Source organism: Macrotis lagotis, chromosome 1 (genome assembly GCF_037893015.1).
Source record: "Macrotis lagotis isolate mMagLag1 chromosome 1, bilby.v1.9.chrom.fasta, whole genome shotgun sequence".
Lineage (NCBI taxonomy): Eukaryota > Metazoa > Chordata > Mammalia > Peramelemorphia > Peramelidae > Macrotis > Macrotis lagotis.
The window spans coordinates 768,364,750-768,383,864 of NC_133658.1; the positions used below are offsets into that span (position 1 = coordinate 768,364,750).

A 19,115-nucleotide genomic window follows, 5' to 3' on the forward strand; every position below is an offset into this window, starting at 1 on the left:
GGTACTAGTTTCTTGCAGGAGTGACTTTAGCTTGGGAAACTAGGAGTTGGAAAAGACAAGTGAGAGATTACAAGTTATGAATGATAACCAGTGAAAATACTCAGGGTCATGATGTATAGTATCTTGTGCAAGGAAGAGAAAAATGCCAGAATGTGCAATTATGTTTGTGTTGAGGGTGGGAGGATGGGGAATTAAGAAAGACTATAAGAGTCAAATTGAGGATTTCAGATGTGATTCTGGAAGGATAGTTAGCCACAGGTATCAATTAAATAGGGCAGTGATATGGTCAGAACTGTACATTAGGAAGCTCAATTTCACAGCTGGGACACTGGAATGGAACAAGATTTGAGGTAAGAAGATGGAGACCAAACAATAGGCTACTTCAATAGTCCAAGCATGAAGTGATGATGTACCACCCTTCTTCATAAAGGGTCAGAGTATAAATGGGAAGTTTTTAAGGGAAATATTGAGAAGATAGAATCAATAAAATGATTGTAAATGAAAGTGCAAAAGGCATGGCTAGGTAGTGCAGTGGATGGAGCACTGGTCCTGAAGTCAGGAGGATCTGAATTCAAATATGACTTCAGACACTTGATACTAAATAGCTGAGTGACCTTAGATAAATCATTTAATTCCAATTGCCTTTCCAAAAAAAAGGAAGGGGAGAGTGGAGAGGTGGAGATGACACCCAGATTGTGAATTCTTGTGATTGAGATGATGGTAGTTAGTTTCTACAATAATAGGGAGGTTAGTAAAAGAAGAAGATTTTGAGGGAGATAGAAAAAAAAGGATGTCATTTTTGAACATTTTGAGTTTAAGATGTTTGTGCAATATCTAGACTGAGATATCTAATAAGGATTTTGAGAGGAAAGCATAGAGATCAGGAAATAGATAAAGCCTGACATATCTGAGAATTATCTGCATAGAGATGACAGTTAAATCAGTGGTATTATATGAAGAAGAAAAGAAGAAAAACACATCCAGCACAGAGCTTTGGGGACAACTATGGTTAATAGATAAACCTTAGGAAAAAATCCAACCAAAGAGATTGAGGAAAATAATAGACAAGTTGGAGAGGCAGAAGAGAGCAGTGTAATGAAAATCTAGGTAGAATAAAATATAAAGAGAAGTGGATGATCAATAGTGTCAATAGAGAGGTCAAGAAGGATAAGGGATGAGAAAAGGCTATTAGATCTAGTAATTGAGAAATGCTAATTTTGGACAGAAGTTTCAGCTGAAAAATTATGTTACAAAAGGAGAATGAAGGTGTAGAGCCAAGATGGCAGCATGACAACAGCCTTTCCTAGAAGCTCTCTCCAAAATATTTCAAAAACCTTAAAATTATGGCTCTAACTAAATTTCTGAGAGATAGAACCCACAGAATGATCCAGTGAGGTAATTCTTCAGACCAAGGTAACCTGGAAGATTGTGGGAAAACTCTGTTTCATGGGGGTGGAGGGGGCAACAGCACAGGCAGGAATATTATGCTGGAGCAAAGGAGCTCCATTTTTCCAGTAACAGTCTGCTTGGTGCCTGGACACATGGGTCCTGGGGAGCACCAGCTCCTGGCAGCAGCAGAAGTTTCCTGACCTGCAAAACCAAGGAACACCAAGCATAACTTGGAAGGTCAGCAAGGAAACATCTGCCAAAGTGAGTAGGAGCCAGCATGGCCTTCCATGCAACTGCAGCCATCAGCATAGGTGTGGCTCTCAGCATAGGTGTGGCTCTCAGCACAGCCCATATCCTAGGAAACAGAAGCAGGCCTGCAAAGTGCCCTGGAAGGTGTTTGCAAAGCACTCAGAAGGTAAGGTCATGGGGAGAGACTAAGTTCTCTCCTCTGTCCCTGAGACAGGATTCTTGGGCTTTGTCCATATTCAGACCCTAGTTGTAGTCTGGGCCCCCATACTGTCATAGAGCAGGGGCCCTCCTCACAGTTCCAGGGCAGAGGAGTGTACTTGTGATCATCCACAGACCAGAGCACAGGCTTGAGAGCAGTAAGAGCCTCCCATAATAGCTTGAAGGAACTGAAGTCCTTGTGGGTGTCCCAATAATAATCAAAAGCTTGGGAAGCATGCCAAAACCAGGTAGAGACTGGGGAAAAGAGTAAACAGAAAAAAAGGAACCCAACCATAGACAATTACTTTGGTCCCTTGGAGGATCAAAACATACAATCAGAAGAAATCCTCCAAGAAATATAGGAGTTGGTCTCAGGCTATTTCAGAGCTCAAAAAAGATTTTGAAAATGAAGTAAGGGAGGTAGAAGAAAAATTGGGAAGAGAAATGAGGAAGATGAAGGAAAAACATGAAAACCAAGTCAGCAGCTTAGTCAAGGAGATCCAAAAAAATGCTGAAGAAAATAACATGCTAAAAACTAGTTTAGGTCAACTAAAAAAAAAACATTTCAAAAAGTTAATGAAAAATGCCTTAAAAAGCAGAACTGGCCAGATGGAAAAGCAGATAAGAAAGCTCTCTGAAGAAAACAAACCCTTCAAATGTAGACTGGAGCTAAAGGAAGCTGATGACTTTGCAAGGAATCAAGACACAATAAAACAATATCAAAAGAATAAAAAAATCAGAAGAAAACATGAAATTTCTTATTGAAAAAGCAATGGATCTGGAAAACAAAACTAGAAGAAACAAATTTTTTTTAAAAGAAAGATTTTATTTATTTTGAGTTTTACAATTTCCTCCCCCAACCCCACAGAAGGCATTCTGTTAGTGTTTATATTGGTTCCATGTTATACATTGATCTCAGTTGAATGTGATGACAGAGAAATCATATCTTTAAGGAATAGTCCACACCCCCATTGCACAGAGGCCTCCTCCCAAACAAATGCAAACTAATTCTGCCTCAGGCCCAGGTGTGTGAGCAGAAGAACCAGCCCAGCTGAGGAATGACCTCAGGCCAGGGTAAAGCCCACCATTGATTGAAGGCAAAAGAATTCAATAGTTCCAACTCCTCCCTTTGGGCAAAGGGAGAAGGCCTCCTAACCAAGGTCACAGACACCCCATAGAGGGCAACCAGCACCTCCTACTGGCCAGCCAGAGGAAACTGCACTCAGTAAAGCCTTTAGCGATCCCAAGCCCAGGAGAACCAGCCTCCCCCTCAACTCAGGTCTTAGCATAATGAAGAAGGGTCAGCGGAAGGGTGGATCCATAGAAAAATTCCTGGAAGGGAAAGACCCCAACTCAGAGAGACTTGGAACCTCTGAGGAGAATACAATCTGGTCTCCAGCACAGAAACACTTCCTTGAAGAAATAAGGAAGGAGCTTAAAAATTTGGGAGAGACAATTAATACCTTGCAACAAGAAAAAAAAAACCTTAGAAGGTACAATTGGACAAACACAAAAGGAGAATAAATCTCTCAGATCCTCAAATGGGCAAATGCAAAAAGAAATTAAATCTCTCAAAACCTCAATTGGTCAAATGGAAAGCTCTTTCAAAAATAGAATTGACCAATTGGAAAAGGAGTTGCAAAAGGTTAATGAAGAAAACTCCTCCCCCCAAAAAAAGAATGGAGTCTACAGAAACTAATGACTCCATGAGAAAGCAAGAGTCAGTTAAACAAAATCAAAAAATAGAAAAAAATAGAAGCAAATGTAAAATACCTCATCAACAAAACTACTGACCTTGAGAATAGATCGAGGAGGGGCAACCTGAAAATTATAGGACTTCCCGAAAACATTGAAGACAAAAAAAGCCTGGACTTAGTATTACAGGATCTAGTGATGGAAAACTGCCCTGATATCATGGAATTGGAGGGCAAAGTAGTTATTGAAAGAATACATCGTTTCCCCACCAGAAAAAGATCCTAAAATGAAAACACCAAGGAATGTTGTGGCCAAACTGCAGAACTATCAGATAAAAGAGAAAATCCTGCAAACAGCCAGAAATAGGCAATTTAAATATCAAGGAGCCACAGTAAGGATCATGCAGGACCTGGCTGCATCAACTTTAAGGGATCAAAGGGCCTGGAACGAGATATTTTGAAGAGCACGGGAGCTTTGAATGCAGCCAAGAATCTACTTTCCTGCAAAGCTGAGCCTTCTCTTCCAGGGAAAAAGACGGACATTTAACGAAATGGAAGAGTTCCAAAAATTTCTGATGAAAACATCAGAGCTACAAAGAAAATTTGGATATCAAACAGGAGGTTCAAGAGACACATGAAAAGGTAAAAAAAAAAGGGGGGGCGGTAAAAGGAAAAAAATGCAATACAGTAAGTTGAAACAGGCTATATTCCAGCATGGGTGGGGGAGAGACTCTCATAAATCCTGAGAAATGTAACTCTAACAGAGAGAATACACCTAGGCAGAAATGATGGACATCCATGACCTATCCATGAGACTGCTATCTAATGGGATGTAACTGGCTTTAACCCCACTTGGGAGAAAGACTCTAATAACTCTCAGGAATTTTGACTCTATCCAGTAGAATATACTGAACTAGAAGGGACAGACACTCAGAATTTTCTATGACCTAGATAGAATGATCTAAAAAAAATACACTACCTCCCTAAAAAGGGGGCCAGGAAAGAGATGGGAGGAGGGAGGGGATTGAATGGGACAAATCTTTTTACACTAAGACGTACAAAAAAATCTATGGTAATAGAGGGGAACAAGGGAGCAGAGGAGAAACACCTGAATCTTCTTCTCATCAGACTTGGCTTAAAGTCAACCTACACATACTCAGTTAACTTATAAAACATCTAACCTTTCAAGTATTAAAAGGGGAAAAGGGGAGGGGGGATGGAGAAAGGGAAGGGGAGTGGGGAAAATAAGGGGAAATAACAAAAGGAAGGGAAGGGAAAAGGGAAAAAGAGAAAAGGGAAAGAAAGGGGAGGGTGTGATATAGGAGGACAAACATACTGAAGGGGGTGGTATTCAAAAACAAAATACTGGGGAATATGGATAAAAGTGGGGGAAAGGGGGAAAAATACAAACAGAGGGAAGATAGCACAGAGGGCAATAAAGAATTAGTAATGTGAATGGGATGTGAATGGGATGAACTCTCCCATAAAACATAAGCAAATAGCAGAGTGGATTAAAAACCAGAATCCTACAAGATGCTGCTTACAAGAAACTCACTTGAAGTAGAGAGATACATATAGAGTAAAGGTAAAAGGTTGGAGCAAAATATATTTTGCTTCAGCTGAAGTAAAAAAGGCAGGGGTAGCAATCCTTATCTCAGACAAAGCAGTAGCAAAAATAGATAGCATTAAAAGAGATAAGGAAGGAAACTTTATCCTCCTAAAAGGTACCATAGACAATAAAGCCATTTCAATATTGAATGTATATGCACCCAGTGGGACAACACCCAAATTCTTAGAGGAGAAGCTGAAAGAATTACAGGAAGACATAGACAGCAAAACTCTACTAGAGAGAAGCTCTAGAGAGAAGAGGTAACCAGATCAGACAACAAGATATCTGTTTTTGTTTTTGTTTTTTTCCAAATTAAAGGGAATAGTCCTTGTACTTTATTCAAACTCCACAGCTCCTTATCTGGATACAAATGGTATTCTCCTTTGCAGACAGCCCAAACTTGTTCCCAGTTGTTGCACTGATGGAATGAGCAAGTCCTTCAAGGTTGAACATCACTCCCATGTTGCTGTTAGGGTGTACAGTGTTTTTCTGGTTCTGCTCATCTCGATCAGCATCAGTTCATGCAAATCTCTCCAGCCTTCCCTGAATTCCCATCCCTTCTTGTTTTTAATAGAACAATAGTGTTCCATGACATACATATACCACAATTTGTTAAGCCATTCCCCAATTGAAGGACATTCACATAATTTCCAATTTTTTCCCAACAAAAGCAGGGCTGCTATAAATATTTTTGTACAGGGTATAAACTCAGTATTGGTATTGCTGGGTCGAAGGGTATGTACATTTTTGTTGCCCATTGGGTATAATCTGAAATTGCTCTCCAGAAAGATTGGATGAGTTCATAACTCCACCAGCAATGTATTAGTTTTCCAGATTTCCCGCATCCCTTACAACATTTATCATTGTCCTTCTGTTCATATCTGCCAGTCTAAGAGTTGTGAGGTGGTATCTCAGAGATGCTTTAATTTGCATTTCTCTAATAAGTAATGATTTGGAGCAATTTTTCTTATGACTATGGATTACTTTGATTTCCTCAGCTGTAAATTGCCTTTACACATCTTTTGACCATTTGTCAATTGGGGAATGGCTTGCTTTTTTGAAAAGTTGACTCAGTTCTCTGTATATTTTAGAAATGAGGCCTTTGTCAAGAAATACTAGTTGCAAAAATTGTTTCCCAATTTACTACATTTCTTTTGATTTTGATTGCAGTGGTTTTGTCTGTGCAAAAGCTTTTTAATTTAATGTAGTAAAAATTATCTAGTTTGTTTTGAATGACATTCTCTATTTCTTCCTTCGACATAAACTGTTTCCCTTTCCATATATCTGACAGGTAAATTCCTCCTTGATCTTCAAGTTTGCTTATAATATTGTTTTTTATGTCTAAATCCTGTATCCATTTTGATCTTATATTTTTATAGTGTGTGAAGTGTTGGTCTAATGTAAGTTTCTTCCAATTTTCCCAACAGTTTTTATCAAAGAAAGAGTTTTTATCCCAATAGCTGAACTCTTTGGGTTTGTAAAACAGCAGATTACTATAATCATTTCCTGCTATTGCACCTAGTCTATTCCACTGATCAATGACTCTATTTCTTAGCCAATACCAGACAGTTTTGAGGACCTATGCTTTGTAATATAATTTTAGAACCAGTAAGGCTAAGTCACCTTCTTTTGCACTTTTTTTCATTGAATCTCTGTAAATTCTTGACTTTTTATTTCTCCACATAAATTTACTTACAACTTTTTCTAACCCATTAAAGTATTTTTTTGGAATTTTGATTGGTAGGGTGCTAAACAAGTAGTTTAGTTTTGGTAGAATCGTCATTTTTATTATATTAGCTTGACCTATCCATGAACAGTTGATGTTTACCCAGGTATTTAAATCTGATTTTATTTGCCTTGAGTCTGCCTTGGCAGGTAGACTCCCAATTATTTTATATTGTCTGAGGTTACTTTGAGTGGGATTTCTCTTTCTAGCTCTCAGAAGAGACAATTTAAAAATTATTGGACTACCTGAAAGTCATGATTAGGCAAAGATTCTTGACTCCATTTTTAAAGATATCCTAGAAACAAAGGGAAAAATAGAAATTGATAGAATCCATTAATCTCTTGAAAGAGATCCCCCAGGAATATTATAGCTAAGTTACAGAACTCCCAAGTCAAAAAGAAAATATTACAAGCAGCCCGAATAAAACAATGAAAATGTCATGAAGCTACAGATTACACAGGACTTAGTAGCATCCTCCTTAAGTGCTCATAGAACTTGGAATATAATATTCCAGAAGGCAAAATAGCTTGGAGTGCAACCGAGAATAACTACCTAGCAAAACTGAACATCCTCTCCCAGGGGAAAAGAAAGACTTACAATGAAACAGAATTTCAAATGTTCCTGTTGAAATAGCCAGAGCTGAACAGAAAGTTTGATCTTCTTGTTCAGGAGTCAGATGAAGCATAGGGAGGGTGGATGAGAACGGTAAATTATGAGGAACTTAATGATGATGAACTGCATGTATTCCTCCATGGGAAAATGATTTGGAAAACTACTTATATGAACCTTCTGATTTATTAGAGCTGGTAGAAGGAGCATATATAGATAAAGCACAGGAGAGAGTCAAATTTGAAGGTATAATATATTTTAAAAATGGAGTCAATGGGTGAAAAGTAAATGTACTGGGAGAAAAGAAAGGAGAGGTAGAATAGAATAAGATATTTCATATAAAAGAGTCAAGAAATAGATTTTTAAATTTCTTTCAAAGGGGTGAAAGTTGAAGGGGATTGAGTGAGTCTTCATTCTCATCATACATGGCTCAGAAAGGAAACGACATATACACTCAATAGGGCATAGAAATCTAGAAGAAAAAGTAGAGAAGGGATAAAAGAAAGGGGATGGGGGATGCAGATGACAGAGGATAGGGTAGATCATGGGAGAGGATAGTCAGACATAAGACATTTTCCCTTTTGCTTTTTACAAAGTGGTGAAATTGAATAGCCTGTCTGGGACCACAGGGCTGGGTGGTTGCTGGATCTCTGGGTTGGGATGTAGCCTTGAGGCCTCATGGCCCCAGGACCAGTGCTCTGTCCACTATGCCACTTGGCTGTCCCACAGCACACTTTTTAAGAGGGACAGAATGAAAGGAGAGAGAAAATATCATAATTGTTAGTGGGGACAAATGGATGGATTATAAGCAGCAACAGCAACTGTAGAAAATATGGAAATAGCTTCTCTGATAGACTTATGATAAAGAATTTTATCCACCCCAGAGACAGAGCTGATGGTATCAGAACACAGACTGAAGTACATTTTTTTTCTTTCTTTCACTTTATTTCTTGTGAGTTTTTTATTTTTGTGGAGGAGGGGTGTTATGTGTACTTTTACAACAAGATTATTTTAGTAATGTGAGAATGATGTGAGTATATTTGAGTGGAAGTAAATAAACTTATAAAACAAAAGAAAGGATGATGAAAAAAAGTGGATAAATTTTAGGCAGCCTTCTCCAGAATTTAGCCATAAAAGGGAGACTATATGTAAAATGATAGCAGCAGATATGAAAAAATCTGGTAATGGATATATCAAGAGCTAAAATGATAATATTTAAAGGAAAATACTTGAATTTTATTAATGAATGTGAAGAATTTTATAAACTTTATATTCATTAAAGAAATTCAAATATTCATATTATATGACAGTGTAACTTTTTAATCCAATATTGTCATCTAGTGTCATAATGAACCTGTAAGCAAATTAACCTAAAAATGTTGAAAATGGTAAAGTTCATGTCTGTAGTTAGACAAGTGTTTTTAAAGGGTTATTATGAGCAATATAACAAAACGTAACAGAAGTAGTATGATTTTTCCATGAAAGAGGATATTATAAGGATGTGGTTGAGATGGTTTTATACTTATTTTTTTCAAAAGCTCAAAGTCATGGATTTAATAGCAAAATGGCATGATTTTTTGTTGGAATGTGATAGTCCAGTGATTTTAAAATGTTTAATAAAGATGATTAGCAAAAAAAAAAGATGATTAGCAGAAGAAAAATAGACTTTTTTGACCTTTGGTTAATAATTATCTGCAAAAAGGAACCTCATTACATTCTTCAAGAATACTTACTCCTGCAGTTTTTCCAGCTTACTTTTATGGAGGAAAGGCAATAGAAAATATAGCATAATACAAAGGATTCATCTGAGGAATATATCTTGAGACAGCTCCAGATCAATGTCTCTCTTCACATAAGACATAGAGAAAGGAGAGATTTTTTTCATGTCTTTATTTTTCCAAATACATGTAGCAGGAGCTTTCAACAACCATTTTTTAAAATATTTTTCTCCCTCCCTCCCTTCCCTTATTACTCCAACAGAAAACAATGGAATATAGGCTCTACACCTATAACTATACTAAACCTAGATCCATATTTTCCCTGTTGTGAAAGAAGAATCACATCCAAATAGAAGAGAAAAAATTAGAGGGAAAAATGCATAATTGATAAGACAACTTTTAAAAAAAATTGAAGATAGTAAACATAGTTTTTCATTTAACCTCCATAGTTGCTTCTCTGAGTATGGATGACATTCTCCACAACAAATTTTTAGTATTGTATTTATTATCTTATTGAAGAAATGGTCATGTCCATCATAATTGATCATCACCTCATCTTGGTGTTGGTGTGTATAATGTTTTGGTTCTGCTCACTTCATTCAACATCAGATTGAGCAAGTCTTTCCATGTTCTTCTGAAGTCTTGTCTCATAATTTCTTATAGAAGAATAGTGCTCCATCATATTCACATACTACATTTTGTTCAGTCATTCCTCAATTGATATCCCTTCAATTTCTAATTCTCTGCCACTACAAGAAGAACCTCTATAAATTTTCTTGTACATGTGGGTTATTTACCCTTATTTGTGATCTCTTTGGGATCCAACCTTCTTGGAGAGCAATTTGGAATTTTTTGGTATCCAATTTGTCAAAATAACTTCTTATTTTCTCTTCTATTTCCTCCTCATCTCATTAGTGAATTTATTGTTTTTATTTCTGATACTGGTAATTTGGTTTTCTTCTTTCTTTTTTAAAATCAGATTAATCAAAGAATCACCTATTTTTTCATAAAACCAACTCAGTTTTATTTATTAAATCATTGGTTTTCTGGTTTTCAGTTTTAGTAATCTCTCCTTTGATTTTTAGAACATCAAATTTGATATTTAATTGGAGGGCTTTAATTTATTTTTTCACTTAGCTTTTTTGGTTGCATACCCAATTCATTGATTTCCTCTTTCTCTATTTTATTTATATGAGTATTTAGAAATATAAAATTTCCCCTAAAAACTGCTTTGGCTGCATTCCATAAATTTTGGTATGATGTCTCATTGTTATCATTTTCTTGAATGAAATGATTATTTCTGTGTTCTAGTTCTTTAAAATTAAATTGTTTAGTTTCTAAATAGTTTTTGCTTTATCTTTCCATGGCCCTTTATTAGATATATTTTTTATTGCATCATGATCTGAAAACTATGAATTTATTATTTCTGCCTTTCTACACTTAATTGTAAAGTTTTTATATCCTAGTTTATGGTCAATTTTGATTTAAGTGCCATGTACTGCATAAAAATATATATATATTTTAATCCCCATCAGTTTTATCTAGTGGTTTATAATATCTGAGTGTTCTAAGATTTTGTGCATATTCTTAACTTCCTCCTTTCTTATTTTGTGATTAAATTTATTTAGCTCTGAGGGAGATTGAATTCCTCCATTATAATAGTTTTGCTGACTATGTCTTCTTGTAATTCATTCAGTTTCATCTCTAAGAATTTGGATGCTATAACATTAGGTGTATATATTTCATAATGATAAAGCTTTATTGCCTATGGTACCTTTTCAGAAGATATAGTTTTCTTCCTTATCCCATTTGAGATATACTTTTTTCTTTTGCTTTGTCTGAGATCAGGATCACTACCTCTGATTTTTTTTTTAATTTATGCTGAAGCATAATAGATTTTGCTCCAATCTTTTACCTTTACCTGGTGTAATTCTCTCTGTTTCAAATATGTTTCTCGTTAACAACTCAGGTGGTACAGCTGATAGAGCACTGGTTCTGGAGTCAGGAGGACATGAATTTAAATTTGGACTCAGGCACTTAATAATTACCTAACTGTATGACCTTGGGCAAGTCACTTAACCCATTGCCTTGCACAATGAAACAAAAACAAAACAAAAATAAAAAAATATTTTAGGATTATGATTTTTAATCCATTCTGCTATCCACTCCCCTTTTTTTCAAGAGTTCATCCCATTCACATTTATAGTTAAGATGACTAATTCTTTATTTCCTCCATGTTTTCTTTTACCATTTGTACTTTTTCTTTTTCTCTTATTTCCCCTCACCAATATTTTACTCCCTTTCTCCTTTAATTTTTTCTTTAAAATTTTAAGTTTTCAATTTACTTTCACTTGTACCTTCATATATATATATATATATATATATATATATATATATATATATATATGTATATGTATATCTTCTTATCTTTTCTTTCCCTTTACCCCACCCCTACTTCCCTGCAGGGTAGGAGAGATTTTAAACTCTAAGTGGGGATGCATGTTATTTCTTCTCTAGGTCAAATCTATTGAGCAGAATTTAGTCATTGTTCATACCTGCCCTTCTTTCCCTCTACCATAATAGTTTTTTCTTCACCTGGCATTATTTATCCATTAATGCCTAGCCTTCTCCTCACATAGTCCTTCTTTTTACATTTTTACTGTTAAAGCTTTCTTTTGGCTACTTGCAAATGTTCTTTATTTATGAATTCTGGAATTTTGCTATGATAGTCCTTGGAGTTTTAATCCTGAGGTCTCAGTGTTCAGTATATTCTTTCCAGGGCTATTTTATCTTTTTGATCTAGTTTATTGGGACACTTTTCAAGGAAAATATCCTGAAAGATATTTTCCAGGATCTTTTTTTTGACCTAGGCTTTCTTTTAGACCTATAATTCAAAAATTCTCTCTCCTGGATCTGTTTTACAGGTCTTTTGTTTTTCCTAAAAGTTACTTTTCATTTTCTTCTATTTTTTCAGCCTTTTTAATTCATTTGATGGAATCTTAGTGACTCATGCATTCACTAGTTTCTATTTCTCCAATTCTAATTTTTTGGGTTGCATTTTCTTGAGTTAGTTTTTGTGTTTTTTGTGGTTAATTTTACATTTTGTTGAGTTGTATTCCCTTTCCTTTTGTTCAATTTGAATTTTGGATAAGTTACATTCCTTTTCCACTTGGTCAATTTTATTTTTTTTGAAGAGTTACTTTTTACAATTGCTTATTTTTACTTTTAAAGGAGTTGATTTCTTTGTTAAATTTTTCATAATTTTCTTACATGTCCTTCATTTCTGTTTTCCATTTTTCTTCTTTCTCTATTTTGACTTTTAAATTCTTTCTAAAACTCTTCTATGAGGTTTTGGATTTGAATTCACTTCATAGACAACTGTGAGACTTCCCATGTAAGTAATTTGTCATTGCTTTGTTCTTCTGAGGTGGCATTTTTATGATCTTTACCTGCATAGTAGCTTTCTATGGTCGGCACTCTTAGTTTTTTTGCTCATTTCAATTGGTTGAGCTTCACTCCTGGGGAATAAGGAATGTAGACCCAAGGATTTTGTACTGGGACTGGGGTCTGATACCCAAGTTATTACTGGCCAAGGTGTTGCCTATGCAGAGATTTGTTTCCTCCTTTATGTCCAGGCTTTGCCTATACAGTGGTTTGTTCCCAACTTATTCCTGTCTTTTGCCCCAGTGTTCCTAGGGTTCAATTTGTTTAGGATTGGGAACCTCCCTGTTGGCTTGATATCTAGCTGCTGGGAACTGGGCTAAAGCTCCTGCTAGCTTTCCCACTTTCCTATACCCCCCCCCAAAGAGACAGACCTTCTTTGAAGATTTATGATGTCTACAGTTGAAAACTTATTTTTATTTTTTTTCCTGATGGGATCTGTAGCTTTAATGTCTGTGTAGAGGGTTCATTTTAGCATTGTGTAGGGAATAGCTCTGGGAGCATGCTAGCTTCACACTGCCATCTTCACTTTGCCCTGGAAGTGTCTTGTAATTTTAATTTTTTTTAGGCAATGGGTTTAAGTGGCTTGCCTAAGGCCACATAGCTAGGCAATTATTAATTGTCTGAGGCTGGATTTGAACTCAAATACTCCTGACTCCAGGGCCATTGCTCTATCCAATATGCAACCTAGCCGCCCCTTTTTAAAGGAATTGTTTTCTTCTATTTTTTTTTGCAAGATGCTAATTTTTCTGTTTCATTTTTTGAAAAGAAATTTAATAAATATTTTATTCATATTTCAAGTATATATATATACAAGGAAGGTTTTAGGACTCATTTTTTTTGCAAGTCTATGAGTTTTACAATTTTTCTTCCTTCCTCCCTTCTCTCCCCTCTTCCCCCAATAGAAAACAATCTGATATGGGCTTTACATCTGTAACCATGTTAAACTTGGATCAAAATTGAATTTGGTGTGAGAGAAGAATCAGATATAAATGGAAGAAAGGATTAGAGACAACCAAATTATTTAACACATAATGCATAAGACAATTTTTGAAAAATTGAAGGTAATTAGCTCCAGTCTTATTTTAAAATCCACAGTTCATTCTCTTGATATGAAGGGTACTTTTCCATCAGAAGTCTTTCAAAACTGTCTTTTTACTGCTGAAAAGGTCAAGGCCATCATAGTTGATCATCACCCCATGCTATTGTTAATATGTATAATGTTCTTCTGGTTCTGCTCATTTTACTCAGGATCAATTCATGCAAATCTTTCCAGGTTTTCTGAAATTCTGTCCCTCATTATTTCTTATAGCATAATAGTGTTTTATCATATATTTGTCATGTAAATAATTTGTTCAGCTATTCCCCAATCGATGGACATCCCCTCAATTTACAATTCTTTGCCACTACAGAAAGAGCTGCTATGAATATTTTTGTACATAGGGAATTTTTACCCCTTGTCTTGATCCCTTCAGGATACAGACCCAAGAGTGATATTTCTGGATGAAAGAATATTGATATTTTTACTTCCTTTTGGACATAATTGCAAAGTGCTCTTCAGAAAGTTTGGATCAATTCACAATTCCACCAATAATACATTAGTATGGGGTTGTACAGTGGATAGAGCACCAGACCTGGAGTCAGGAGTACCTGATTTCAAATCTGGTTTCAGACACTTAATAATTACCTAGCTGTGTGGCCTTGGGCAAGCCACTTAACCCTTTGCCTTGCAAAAAAAATACACTAAAAAATAATAATGTATTAGTATCCAAGGTTTTCCACATACTCTCCATCATTGAAAATTATCCTGTCTAGTTGTATTGGCCATTTCTGCAATCAATAATGTTTTAGAGCAATTTTTTTCATGTGATTATAGTTTTGATTTCTTTTTTTTTATAAATTTGACTCAGTTCTCTATATTTTAGAAATGAGTCATTTGACAGAAACAATAGTTGTAAACATTGCTTCCCAATCTTGGTTGCAGTGTTTTGTGCAAAAGCTTTTTAATTTGATATAATCAAAATTATTCAGTTTGTTTTTTATACTGTTCTCTATGGCTTCTTTAGTCATAAACTGCTCCCTTAATTATTTGTTGTTCTCCTAATTGACTTAAAATATTATCTTTTATATCTAAATGCTGACCCATTTTAATCTTATTTTAGTATAGGGTGTGAGATGTTGGTCTAATCCCAGTTTCTGCCATACTTTCTTTAAGTTTTCCTAGGAGTTTTTTTTTTATCAGAATGAGTTCTTATCCCAGAAGCTGGAATCTTTAATTTTATCAAGCAGTAAATTACTATAGTCATTTCTGCTGTCTCTTTGCACTCTTTTCTACTGATCCACCATTTATTTTCTTAGCCAGTACCAGACAGTTTTGATGACTGATGATAGTTTAATTTTACATCTGGTATGGCTAGGCTACCTTCCTATGCATTTCTTTTAATTAATTCCCTTGATATTCTTGACCTTTTGTTCCTCCTTATGAATTTAGTTACTATTTTTTCAAATGTTTAAGTAATTTTTTGAAAGATTGACTGGCATAGCTTTAAATAAGTAATTTATTTTAGGTAGAATTGTCATTTTTATTATATAAGCTCAGTCTACCCATAAGCAATTGATATTTGCCCAGTTATTAAGATCTGATTTTATTTGTGTGAAAGGTATTTTCTAGTTGTTTTCAAAGAGTTTCTGCCTTGGCACAAAGACTCCCAAGTGTTTTATATTGTCTGAAGTTGTTTATAAATGAGATTTCTCTTTCTATCTCTTACTACTATATCTTGTTAGTAGTATATAGAAATTCTGAGAATTTTTGTGGGCTTATTTCATATCTTGTGACTTTGCTGAAGGTGCTAATTGTTTCTAGTAGTTTTTTGGATGATTTTCTACCATTCTCTAGGGATACCATCATATCATTGGCAAGAAGTGAGAGTTTTGTTTCTTTATTACTGATTTTATTTATTCAATTTCTTTTTCTTTTCTTATTGCTAAAAGTAACATTTCTAATACAAAATTGAGTCCATCCTTGTTTCACCCTTAATATTATTAGCAATGCTTCTAGCTTATCGCCATTACATATAATTGTTGATGGTTTCAGATAGATAACCAGTTTATCATTTTAAGGAACAATCCATTTATTTCTATGTTCTCATGTGTAGGAATGTCTGCTTTTGTCAAAAGATTTTTCAGCATCTATTGAGATAATCATATGATTTCTGTTTGTTATTGAATTGGCCACTTATACTGATAGTTTTCATAATATTGAATCAACCCTGCATTCCTGCTATAAATGCTCTTTGATCACAGTGTATTATCCTAGTGATAACTTGCTGTAATCACTTTGCTAATATTATATTTAAAATTTTTGCACCATATTCATTAGGTTAATTAGGCTATAATTTTCTTTCTTTATTTTGACTCTTCCTGGTTTAAGTATTGGCACCCTATTGGTGTCATAAAAATAATTTGGCAGAGTTCCTTCATCTATTTTTTCAAATAGTTCAATTACTGTTGAAATAAATTGTTACTTAAAGTTTGATGGAATTCACTTGTAAATCCATCTGGCTCTGGAGATTTTTTCTTAGAGAGTTCATTAATGGTTTGTTGATTTTTTTTTCTAAGCTGGGGTTATGTAAGGATTTAATTTCCTCTTCTTTTGACCTGGAAAATTTATATTTTTGTAAATATTCATTCATTTTACTTAGATTATCAAATTTATTGGCATTGGGCAACAAAGTTCCAAAATATAATTTAATTTCCTTCTCTATGTTGGTGAATTCACCTTTTTTCATTTTAGTATGCTTTCTTTTTTTTAAATCAAATTATTCAAAGGTTTATTTATTTTATTGGGTTTTTTTTCATAAAACCAACTCTTGGTATTATTTATTAGTTCAATAGTTTTCTTGCTTTCAATTTTATTAATTTCACCTTTAATTTTCAGGATTTCTAATTTGTTATTTAATTTGGGGTTTTAATTTCTTCTTCTAACTTTTTTAGTTGCATGCTTAGTTGATTGATTTCCTATTTTTCTAATTTATTCATGTAAGCTTTTGTGGTTATTAAATATCTACTAATATTTGCTGTGGCTCTATCCCATAAGTTTTGGTATATTGTCTCATTATGATAATTGTTTTGGATGAAATCATTAATTCTTTCTATGATTTGTTGTTTGACCCACTCATTCTTTAAAATTAAGTTATTTAGTTTCCAATTAGTTTTAGATCCATTTCTCCAAGGTCCTTTATGGCATGTGATTTTTTTATTGTATCATATTATGAAAAGGATGCATTCAATATTTCTGCATTTCTGTATTTGTTTATGAGGTTTTTGCACCCTAATCCGAAATCTGTTAAGAGGCTTGATTCATGTTGGTCCTGAGGGAAAGCCAGGACTGCTTAAAACAGTGCCTGGCTTCACTTTTTCCATTTAATTTTTAAACTACTTTATGAGCTCTTCTAAGAAGTCTCTGGGCTAAAGACCAATTCACATTCTCCTCTGAAGCTTAACATATAGCCACCTCTCTGTCCTCTTTTTCTGAGCTAATATCCTTTTCTCCGAGGTGATATTCCATAGACCCTTCTTTTCTCTGACATTTCTTAATCATTTTGAGATTTGGTATTTATCCCATGGGTCTTTTGTTGGGGGAGGGGCTTGCTCACAGAATGCTTAGTGACCTGAGGCCATAGATGTAGGAATTCCAGGGATTTACTGACCAGTAAGGAACACCAGACTCTCTCTGTGTTGTAAGCTTTGGGGATATCACCTGCTGGGTCTCTATGCCTATGATCATATTTGGGGCAACCCAGTTGCTGAGCTAGGCTGCCAAGACTGGAAATGCCAGAGGTTTTATCTGCACAGTCTGCACTGGGGATGTCAATTCTCCATTTCCTGGAACATTGGGAATGCTGGGAATGCCTAAGATCATGTCTGTACTGTCCACACAGGCATCCCTATAGCTGAACTGGAGGACTGGAAATACCAGAGATTCTCTTTGGACAATGAGTACTGGGGTAGGTCAGCAGCCCATACCCAGACTTTGGGAAAGGTGTGAACAACTGTGACTTTTCTGTGCTATTTGTACTGAGGAATGTCAGGTTGTCCTGTAGGAAGTCCAGGGGTTCTTCTGGGAATCACCAGGGTTCATGTGTCTGGCAATCCAGCCAGGTCTCTCTCACTGACCAAATGGTTGTCCTTGGACAGCTGAACTGTAGCTTTCCCAGTTCTCCGACTAGTGCCACCCACACCATCACAAAAGCTTCTGCTCCCACAGCCAAGATTCTCAGATTGATCTTCCACCTCACCCTGCTTTTGGTGCTGGGTCTCTATTCTCTGTCCTGGGCTCTCCCATGTTCCCCTTGTGATAGACTTTGCTGGAAGATGTTCCCCTCTGCTCTTTTGAGTAATCTTTAACTGCAAAATCTATTAAGAGGCTTGATTTATGTTGGTTCTTAGGGAAATCCAGGAGAGTTTAAAAATAGTGCATAACTTCTCTCAGCCATCTTGGCCAGAAGTTAAGAAAAGATATATTAACAGTGACTCTACATCCCCAAGAAAAATTTAAATTGCATTTGGACTATGATATTTACTTACCAAGTCAAAGAAGCATTGTGATAAATTTCTGTCAAAATTTATAAGAGTGCAACAAAAATTTCAATGTACAATGGATTAGCCTATATACAGGTCACACGCAACTTCTGTGTGAACAAAGGTTTAGCATAAACATTAATGCTCCTAAACTCTAGCTCAAGGAAATCCACATTAGAACTTTATACATGAAAATATAATTGCTTTCAAGAAAACTGGAGGTGCTATTATTTATGATTTCCTGAAATTATTTTTAAGCTCTCAAGTCTAACTTAAGTATAATACTAGCACTATAATGCACTACAGTGAAATACTTCATTTTAAGGTACCACAAGGAGATGGTTTGTCATATATAAATGAATTTCTAGGTAGTTAAAGTTTAACTTCTTAAGTATGGGGGAAGCATTTTCAACTTCTAACTTATGAATGAAGGACTTAAACTGAATAAGATGGAGAAGAAATAATGAAGAAATCCAGGGGAGATTTGGACTTCAGTGCAATGCAATACATAGTTTGAATTTAGGCAGGAGAAATTTTGGGAATGAAGGAAAACAACCATCAACCTTACAAACTCCTGTATTTCCAGGTTCCATGTGTAAAACATTGCAGATAAAGGAAAATGAGCTTGATCTGCATAAAAGAAAAAAAATGAAAATGACTTTTAGTGGTTTAGGTTTCTGAATAATGTGAAAGTTTGAATTTAAGGAAGAATCAATACTAGTGAACTTGAGGGGAAGTAGAGAGCATGACTTACACAAAGGGAAGAAAAAATATGAAGGATGAAAAAATATGAAGAAAGAAATTAATTGATAAGTAAGGAACTGCAGGAAAAGACACTAGAAAAAGTAGATAGTGGACAAAGAAAAAACAAGTAAAATAAATATGTGTATAAACAAATTTAA

General features: G+C 35.1%; 1 pseudogene; it reads right to left on the bottom strand.

The window, feature by feature from the left end:
- Positions 1-1,482: 1,482 nt before the first annotated feature.
- Positions 1,483-19,115, bottom strand: part of LOC141506819 (eukaryotic translation initiation factor 2-alpha kinase 1-like) — a 91,751-nt pseudogene continuing 74,118 nt past the window's right edge.